Source organism: Lygodium microphyllum, chromosome 6, assembly GCF_053477565.2.
Source record: "Lygodium microphyllum isolate KBCC chromosome 6, Lygodium_microphyllum_v1.1.10, whole genome shotgun sequence".
Taxonomy (NCBI): domain Eukaryota; kingdom Viridiplantae; phylum Streptophyta; class Polypodiopsida; order Schizaeales; family Lygodiaceae; genus Lygodium; species Lygodium microphyllum.
The window spans coordinates 32,920,422-32,930,696 of record NC_141140.1 but is presented as its reverse complement, the minus strand read 5'-3'; positions in this window follow the sequence as shown (position 1 = coordinate 32,930,696).

The following is a 10,275-nucleotide window of genomic DNA, read 5'->3' as shown; positions in this document are numbered from 1 at the left end:
TAACTAAGCAAAGATTGAGAGTAAATATCCTTTTCTTGACATTGGATTTGTCCATGATGAGTATATTCTATTAGTTGTCATGGTATTTCATTCTATGCTCTAGAATTTGTGCGAAGTTGTACACACTCATTAATGGCAAAAGCCAAGTCTTCCTATGGTTGTGATGTGCATTGTTTCAAACATGCGACTGACACTAATTTTGCCCCTATCCTTTATAATTATAGGATGCACATGCATTTGTTCTCTTTCATGATGAACTTTGCAAGTGCAAACTTAAGATTATTTGAGCACCAATGATTTTGGATTGGTTTCCAAGATGTAAGATTGTGCACCCATTGTGCTTTCTTCATGGATCTTTCATGTTGCTAGCATTTATAGCTTATACCTTGCTCTTCTCAAAGACTAGTTGAAGAAATGTAAACTTAGCCTCTCATGCTAGGGGGTATTTTTGTATTAAGCTCTTTAATATTCTCTACTATCGTAGGGTTTGATAAAAAAAAACAGTTCCCAAGGACCTATAGTTTACTATTGATCTTGGTAGTTGGATCTTTTGTAGGCACATTTCTTCAAAAAAGTATTTTGGGTCTTTGTTATCAACCCTAATCTATTGGTCTAGTCTTACTCTATTCTTATGGAAGCACTAATTAGGGATAGGTTCCTAAAGACCTAATAGTCTACTATTGATCTTGGTAGTTGGATCTTTTGTAGGCACATTTTGTATTTTGAGTCTTTGTTATCAACCCTAATCTATTGGTCTAGTCTTACTCTATTCTTATGCGAATCTATTGGTCTAGTCTTACTCTATTCTTATGGAAGCACTAATTAGGGATAGGTTCCTAAAGACCTAATAGTCTACTATTGATCTTGGTAGTTGGATCTTTTGTAGGCACATTTCTTCAAAAAAGTATTTTGAGTATTTGTTATCAACCCTAATCTATTGGTCTAGTCTTACTCTATTCTTATGGAAGCAACAAGAATGGATAGGGATAGGTTCCTAAAGACCTAATAGTCTACTATTGATCTTGGTAGTTGGATCTTTTGTAGGCACATTTCTTCAAAAAAGTATTTTGAGTATTTGTTATCAACCCTAATCTATTGGTCTAGTCTTACTTTATTCTTATGGAAGCAACAAGAATGGATTTAAGGTGAATTCAAGCATTTATGATATATTCATATTTCATCTTAAGTTTGAATTGCATGCATTATCTTGATGATTGTCTAAGGTTATTGTGATATTTTTTGCTTTATCAACTCATTAATATTGTTAGATTTGACTTCTATGAGATCAATTTACTTTTGGGTCATGCGTTAAACCCTTATGTGAGAGTGAATCTATTTGTTTCTTTGGCATTAGTTCCTATTTTTCTTAGAATTGTTCAGGCAATAGGTGGCTCAATTTTGATCTTGAAGTGTCTAGGTAATAGTTCTCACATGCCTTTTTGTGACCCATGGCTTAGTGATGTGAGCTCTCTTAAAGAAAGTGTCTTTAATCTTTGTAGGCCTTAACACTTGTAATTGGAAATTTAAATGCTAGGTTCAACCTTACATAGAAATCGACTATTTGTTGCGAGATGATCACGGTTGAGGGTTACAAAGCAAGAATAATAGGATTTGATAGAAGCTAATCGTTAAAGGCTAAAGAACTTGTTCATATTTATAGACTCAAATGTAAGTGGCAAATGTCTCTTCTTGACAAATTTCTCAATGTACCTTGATGTCCAAATCTCAAAAACTACATTATCATGATGCCATACTTTTTTACTACATTATTGCCTCACTAGTTAAGGCATGCCTAGCTATCATGGCGTGATTGGAAACACTAGTCCGAGCTATCAAAAGACAGTTCACTACGGTTTTGATCTAGGCTACATCATCTATTTCGACATTTGATTCCTCTCCATTGAACTTTAGGTGTTTAGTCTCCTTAAGAAGGAAGGCTCTTTGTTGCACTTCGATGAGGGTGCTAACATGTAGAGGTATCTAAAATATCAATATTTTTTGAAAGAAAGAACTTAGTAATGATTGATCAAGAAAATCAAGATTGATCTATGGTATTTAAATATGTCTTTACAAGACAAAATAAATCAATCATAAGATAGATAGATGAACCATGAAATATTTTGAGGTCTTATTGAGTGGGTAATTCAAGAAATCCTCTTATTACATATTTATGTTTTCTATGCCTCTATCCTATTAGGAGTAATTTTTAGTTAGACACTCATATACATAACTTGAAGACCATTACTAAGTAGGTGTAGTTAATCCTTGTTTATACAAAGAGAAATAGGTAACACAATCCAACTTGTACTATTTTCCTTTAAAACAAGTTGATCCACAGGATTTATTATCCTAACCTAGCTACTAATCTCTCACTTATTTGATCAAGCTAACTAACCAATCAATTCCACCCACCATCGATAGGTCATGCCCATTTGGAGGAGTGTTCACCTACTTTTCATGTACACCCCAAAATCATCTTAGTTTTATGAGTAATGCATACTACCTTACACAAGATTCCTTTCAATGTTCCTTAATCACATACACAAAAATGATTCAAATCTCCCTCTCATAGTAGGTATCCAATCATCAAACATACAATCATTCTTTGACTTGCTACCATTATCTAGAATAGGGTTTTTAATGTCCACAACATTGAGCTTACTAACGCTTGCCTCTTCATCATAGGATCAACAAAAAACGACCAAAACCCCATTAGTTTCTTAGCTAGAGCTAACCCACAAGGCATAATTACCAAAGCTCTTTTATCAGAACAATAGATCCTTTTAGCCACACAAATGCGCAAGAGGGGCAAGTTAGAGGTTCGAATTCCACATGAGAACACCCCCCAAGACTTGGAGAAAAGTGTTCATAATAAGAATCATAATGGTTTAAAAAATGGGCCACGTCATGAGTTGCCATTTTGCAAGGTACAAGGGTTGCCTTAAAACAAAATGAAGCTACATCATGAGCTGTCATTTTGCAACCCACAAGCATCGATGCAAGAGCAATCACTACTTGTGATGACTATTGGCCCATGTGGCTCAACTAAGCCTTAGCCACCACCCCACACACCCAAATCATCTTAGTTTTATATGTAATCCATACTACCCCATTATGTAACACATAAAAATAGCATGCTTAATTAACCTTTCACACTAGCTTCCTTTCAATGTTCATTAATCACATACATAAAAACAATTCAAATCTCCCTTTCAAAAATAGATCTCTTATTGAAAATATCTTTGTACAATGTACTCTCTCCAATGTAGATATCAAATCATCAAATGTACAATCACTCTTTGACTCTCTACCACTATCTAGAATAGGGTTGTTAATGTCCACGGCATTGAGCTCACTAAGGCTACTCACTCAAGCTTCCCTATTCATCATAGGACCAATAAAGAAATTACAACCAAAACCCCACTAGTTTGTTAGCTAGAGCTAACCCACAAGGCAGAATTACCAAAGCTCTTTTATCAAAACATGAGATCCTTTTAGCCACACAAATAAGCAAGAGGGACAAGTCAGAAGCCCCAATACCATATGGGGACACCCCCAAGACTTAGAGAAAAGTATTGATAATAAGAATTGTAATGATAAAAACTACGGGCCATATCATGAGCCACTATTTTGCAAGCTACAAGGGATGCCTTAAAACAAAATGAGGCTACATCATGAGCCACCATTTTGTAAGACACAACACCAATGCAAAAGCAACCACTGCTCCTCGTGATGGTGGCCAATGCATGTGACTCAAGTAAGCCTTATCCACTACCCCACACACCCAAATCTTAGTTTTTAAGTAGTCCACACTACCCCACTATGTAACACATAAAAATAGCATTCTTAATTAGCCTTTTACACAAGCTTGCTTTTAGTGTTCCTTAATTAGATACACAAAAATGATTCAAATCTCCCTTTCAAAAATAAATGTTTTATTGAAATCATCTTTGTACAATTAGCTCTCTTCGAAGTAGATATTGTCAAATGTATAATGGCTATGTGACTCACTACCACTATCTAGGATCAGGTTTTTAATCTCCATAGCATTGAACTGACTAAGGCTACTCACTAAGGCTTCCATGTTCATATTTGGACCAAAAAGGAATTATGACCAAAACCCCTTAGATTCTTAGCTAGAGCTAACCCACAATATAAAATTACCAAAGCTCTTTTATCAAAACATGAGATCCTTTTAGCCACACAAATAACCAAGAGGGGCAAATTGGAAGTCCAAATTCCACATGGGAACACCCCCAAGGCTTCAAGAAAAGTATTGATAATAAGAATCATAATGATAAAAACTATGGGCAACGTCATGAGCCGCCATTTTGTTGGCTACAAAGGCTACCTTAAAACAAAACGAGGCTACAGGAGGAGCTACCATTTTGCAAGTTGTAAGCACCGATGCAAAAGCAATCACTGCTCATGATGACTACTGGCAGTGCTCATTCTTTTATCTCACCTAATTTTGCTAGGAAGCTCCGTGGCTAAATTTAGAACCAACTAGAAAGATTACTAGTGGAATTAGCTAATGGAAAGGAAGTTCTTTTGACTCAATCTACTAACGATGTGGAATCTCAATTAAGAACTTGACTAACCAAAATGAGTTCTAGAGTCATGCCACTTGAAGTACATGATTGCTTACTAAGGATGGATTGGCTAGTGCTTAGGGAAGCCAATATACACTGCCCAATCACCTCCCAGAATCTTTAGAGTGACTCAATCCAAACCCAATGCAAGTTTAGGAAGCCTGAGGTTCAAAAAGGCAAGTTTGGGAAATCTCGAATCTTAATAGTGACTTAGTCCAAACACAAATGCAAGTTTAGGAAACCCAAGATTCAATAAGGCAAGTTTGGGAACTCCAAGTTACAATTAGCCAAGCTGGCAAGATTTACATATGGCTCAAGGACTTCGAGTCAACCCGATCAAGCTCAATAAGGTAGACTAGCTTGCTACTACTGATTTGACAACGAATCCTCTTGGCCCAAGAATATGTTAACATGTTTTGTAAAAAAATGATCGAGCTGCCTCCTAAGTAGGAATTTGATTGTGAAATCAAACTATTACTTGGATTAGGGCCTATTGCAAAGAGGCCTTATAAAATGTCCATCCTCGAACCAATCAAGTTGGAGCAATGAACGCAGTTGCTAGACCAAGGCATCATCCATCTACTAATTCACCTTGAGGCACTCTTGTTGTCTTTCACCAAAAAAGTATAGGTCCCTTAGGGTTTGAATTGATTATCAAATCGATTGAACCAAGACAACCTAATATGCATTTTACAAAGTCATCTACTAATGGTGTCACTAAAGTACATACTAACAAGTGTCAACAATTAGAAAGGAAATGCATCCCCATGAACTCATTCCTCAAGGGAAAACCATTTAAGACACTTATCCCTTCAGAATGTGCCCTAGTATAAAAAGAACCATTCAAGACACTCATCTACTATCCACACTTTATCCAAGCTCTAGTATTAAAATTCTATAGGGGCTGATACCAAATTTTGTTTATTCATAAGGGGTAAAGGTGATTTGGAACTAGCTCTTGGCCTCATTAGCTCACTTTCCTTGTCTAGCATCTAATCAATGGAAAAAAGAGTTCCAATAATGCATCTTTTGCATAAATGAAGTGCAAAACACAATTTCCATTTTATTGTGAGTCCTAATGACCGTGGTGGCACTCCTTGTTTAGCAAAAGTGTAATGCTTTATAGCAGTGATGGGTGATGTGTGTTCATTTGATAGTGCATTTTTTCTTGATGTCATGGTTTTTTGAAATAGAGATATTAAGTTTTAATGGTTAGGATGGTTCTTTATTTATGAACCAAAATTTGGGTTAATTGCTAGCTATCTTGTAGTGTTACTCAACTTAGGAATAATCTATTCATAAACATGTGAATTATATGAAAGAGTGTTATAAACATCAAGATCGTGTGGCTTATGAATAGGAATGTGATAGAACATATTGCATTGAAATTCTATCTCCTATTCTTGGCCCAATGGCTATATGTAATAAGTCCTCTTGAGTTATGACTTTGTCAAGTAGAGGATGTTGATTCAATTGGTTAATGAAGCATTGCTTTGGTACTAATCTTGGAGTATATGTATTTGAATTCGGCTATTGGAAGGCTACTCCTATTGTAGCAAGCTTATGGAATATTTCTACTAAAAAGCTAAAGACTCTCCATAATAGAAGGTTTTGTTTGAATACTAATCCTATTGGCATTGAAAGGTTCGTGGAGACTAGCGACAAGCATTCTTGGATCCATATCCTTGAACCTAGTTTATCTAGTCTTTTGAGTCATTTGACTTAGTCCTTAGGAAGACATCATAGATTGCTCTTCTTTAATTGAGGGTTGGACAAAGATATCCAAAGGTGCCAAGCCCTTTGGGGATTGATTGTGTTCTTGATCTTGACATTCCTTGAGCATTGAGGTCTAACTCCATTTCTTGATTTTGAAATTGTGCTTACATGCCCTTCAACCAATCTTTGACTTTATCAATCGCTTCAACTTGGTGTTTTGGGTTAGGATACTATCCTATTTTTTGTCCTTTAAAGTTCTTCAATTTTGGTGCAATCATGGTAGTTTTGCTTCTACGATAGGCTTACACTTTTCAAATCAATCTTGATAGATTTTCTCTTTGACCTCTCCTTATGATTCTTCCTCTAGATTGAGGATCCATCCATAATTGAAGATCTTGTGAGACTAATGCCTACCTACTTGGTTGAACTCTAGTCATTATGTTCAAGGGAATGGATCCAAAATCCTCACCTAGGGACTCAATTTCAAACAAAATCAAGGGTACGGAGGGTAGAATTATCTTGCTAGGAAATGGATCCAAAATCCTCTTTTAGGGACTCAATTTCAAACATGCTCAAGGGTATGGAGGGTACAATCTTATCAGTGGAAGTTTTTCTCTTTGGATAGTCTACAAATTGCATGACACCTAATCCATGGCATTATTGTTCTAGCTTGTTTTCTTTATTTGGCTCCTAGTTCTTTGGGCAATGATATGCCACATGCTTGGTTTGACCATAATGACAATAGGAGATATCTTCTCTAGAATGGATTAATCCACGTCACCATCCTCTTCTAGGTACCATTTCTAGAATGTATCTATAGTCCATAAGGACCGCATTTTTCTCTTCATAATAAGTGATGTAAGGGTTTGTGTAAGCACTTTCTTCTAATGGTTACTCCACATAATAGTGGGTTGATGGTAGGTGTGTGATCATTGGATTGGGTGGTCTTAGGATTCCCGATGGATTAATGTCAATACTAGAGGCATCATCTCTTTGATTATTAGGTGCAAGCAGGATAAGGGTGCTCCCCTTTTGTATGGTAACCCTCTATGGCTAAATAGTAATTGTTCATATAAGGGTTTGGATAAGATGGTCTTCTTGGGACTTGGCATATGGTTGCATCATGTCCTTACCACACACAATTGGCTAGATAGAAATTGTTTGTATAAGGGCTTGGATAAGGTAGAAGACTAGCCAAGGAAAGTTGACTTAGAAAAGGGTAAAGGAAAGGTTAACTAGTTTACATGGTCTAGCTAAATAAGGTTGAAAAGACTAAAGAAGACACTCTGCCTTCTTGGATTAATGATTTTGAAGATAATTTTCCAGAGGAATTGATCTAATCCAAACCATGAGGTTGACCATTAGATAGATCTGATTCTTAGAGTTGAACCAATATCCAAGATACCATACAAGATGTTTGTACTAAGGCTACAAAGCTCAAAGAATAAATAATGCAACTAGTAGAGCAAGCATTCATACGTCCCCAAGTAATTTAGCTTGGGGTGCACCTATTCTTTTTCAAAAGAAAAAGGATGGATCACTTAGACTTTGTAGGTGACTTTAGAGAACTAAACTAGGCGACAATCAAGAATAAATATCCTATGCCTAGAATTGATGAACTTCTAGATTGCTTACATGAAGCTAAGGTATTTTGCAAGATGGATCTAAAATCTAGATATTATCAAATCCGAATCAAGGAAGAGGATATCCCAAAGAATTTCTTCAATACTACTAGATATGGCCATTAGAAATTCTTGGTCATGCCATTTGAATTGACTAACATATCGACAACATTCAGTTGACTGATGCAATATATCTTTCAACCATATCTAGATGACTTCGTGCTAGTATTCTTTGATGATGTATTGGTGTACTCCAAGTCATTGGAGAATCAAGAAGGTCCCTTTTAAGGATTGCATTGCAAACTCTTTGTAAAAATAAACTCTATATCAAAATGAGCAAATGCATATTCTTTTCTAACAAGATTGAATGCCTAGGGTACATCGTCTTTGTCAATGGAATCTCGATAGATCTTATGAAAGTAAAGGACATCCTAGATTGGCCGATACCCAAGACAACCCAAGGAAATCCAAGGATCTTTGGGAGTAATAGGATGGATTGAATCTTCATCAATGATTATTCCCTCATTGCAACACCATTAACTAATCTCTTAAAAGAATAATACTATGATGATATAAGTGATTGAACATAAAAAAATATTTCGTAAGCTTAAAGAAGTTGTAACTATTACCCTAATGCTAAAGATCACTAACTTTAGCCAACCATGTGATGTAATCACTGATGTAGTTGGACTTGCAATGAGTGGGGCGCTAGTACAAGAAGAAAGACTTGTGGCCTATACTTTAAGAAAGCTCAAACCCAATGAATCAAACTATGCTACTCATGATCTTGAACTACTTGCAATAACCCATGCCTTGAAATTATGGAGATATTATCTTAAACTGGAAAGCTTTTCTTAATATTATTGTTGAGATATGAAGCCTTATAACATATTTAATAATGTGTTGCGGATGTCTTAGGTTGGAAAGCTTTTCTTAACATTATTGTTGAGATATGAAGCCTAAGAATCATTTCCATACTTAATAATGTGTTGAGATGGTAAGCTCAATATGTGTAGACATTGATGATAGATTGCATAGTTAGATGGGTCCACACATCTACACTTAGCATGTCGGTGGTCATTATAACTTTTATATGCTACTAACTTACACTTATTATGTTTTATTTATTATACCTTTCTACAGTTGGCATAGTTATAGCACCAGTCAATTAGTATAGTTCATTATGCATTGTTTGACTTAGTAGCCCACTTTCCTCTATGTTGTATTCTAACCATACTTTGTGTACATTGAAAAGTGTGTGAGAGAAGAAGAAACCACCTAGAAAATATTTTGGCCTCCATATCTCTTCTTGTGTTCTTGAGTGAGCTTCCTCTTATGTGCATGGTGTGTGTTTGGCACATCAGCTCAGGTAAATCCCACAACCACACGATTTGTGATATGGTATTAGAATTGCACCACTGATAGAGGTTGGTTTTGGAGGTTGAAGTGAAGGACAAGAAGCAAGGACTTGAGCAAGCAAGCAAAGGGCAAGAAACTCTTCCATTCTCCCACTCTTTCTCTTGGATGTGCTTGTGGAGGCATTGAAAGTAAGGCATGGAAATTTTTTTAGATTATTGTGAGATTTGGTGTACGAGTAGGGTACTATTACTTTTTGCCCATCTAAGGCCGTTTTGGGCTCTGTTTTAGATCCACAAGGTTGTGGACAATAGTTTCAGGGTATATTGCTATTTTGATTGTATCAACCCAAAGTGGGTATACAAGTTACAAATTTTGAATACGTAAGTTCTAAGGTATTTGCCAAGAAGCAAACACAAGTTTTATATGCAAACAGGTTGCAAATTACATGTCTTATTGAGCAAGCAATAAAAAACATTGCTTGCTGTGTTGTTGTGTACTTGTTGTGAAATGTTGCAGAAGACTTGCTTATTGTTTTGTATTAATTTTGTGATAATGGTAGAGAATAGTGGAAACCTCATCATTGAGAAGTTGGATAATAACAACTTGCCCGTCATGGAAGTTTCATGTGACAATCTTTCTTATTGGAAAGGGCCTCTTTGAGTTTGTTTCAAGTGAAGAAAAGGAGCTAGAGATAAGTGACCTTATGACTACATATGAATAAAAGGCACGTAAAGAATTGAATGCAAAAGATAAAAAGGTGATGTGTTAGCTATTTGTAGTAGTCATTGATAACATTATGTTAGGGTATATTAGAAATACAGAAAGTCTACATGCAACATGGACCATGTTTGAAAATATATTTTCTATGAATAAAAGCCATGGTAAATTCAACTCAAGCAAGAGCTTAATGCTTTGAAGAAATGAAAAATGTATATCAATGAGCATGTTTTGAAGGTGAGGAGCATTGCAGATACTTTAACAGTGAT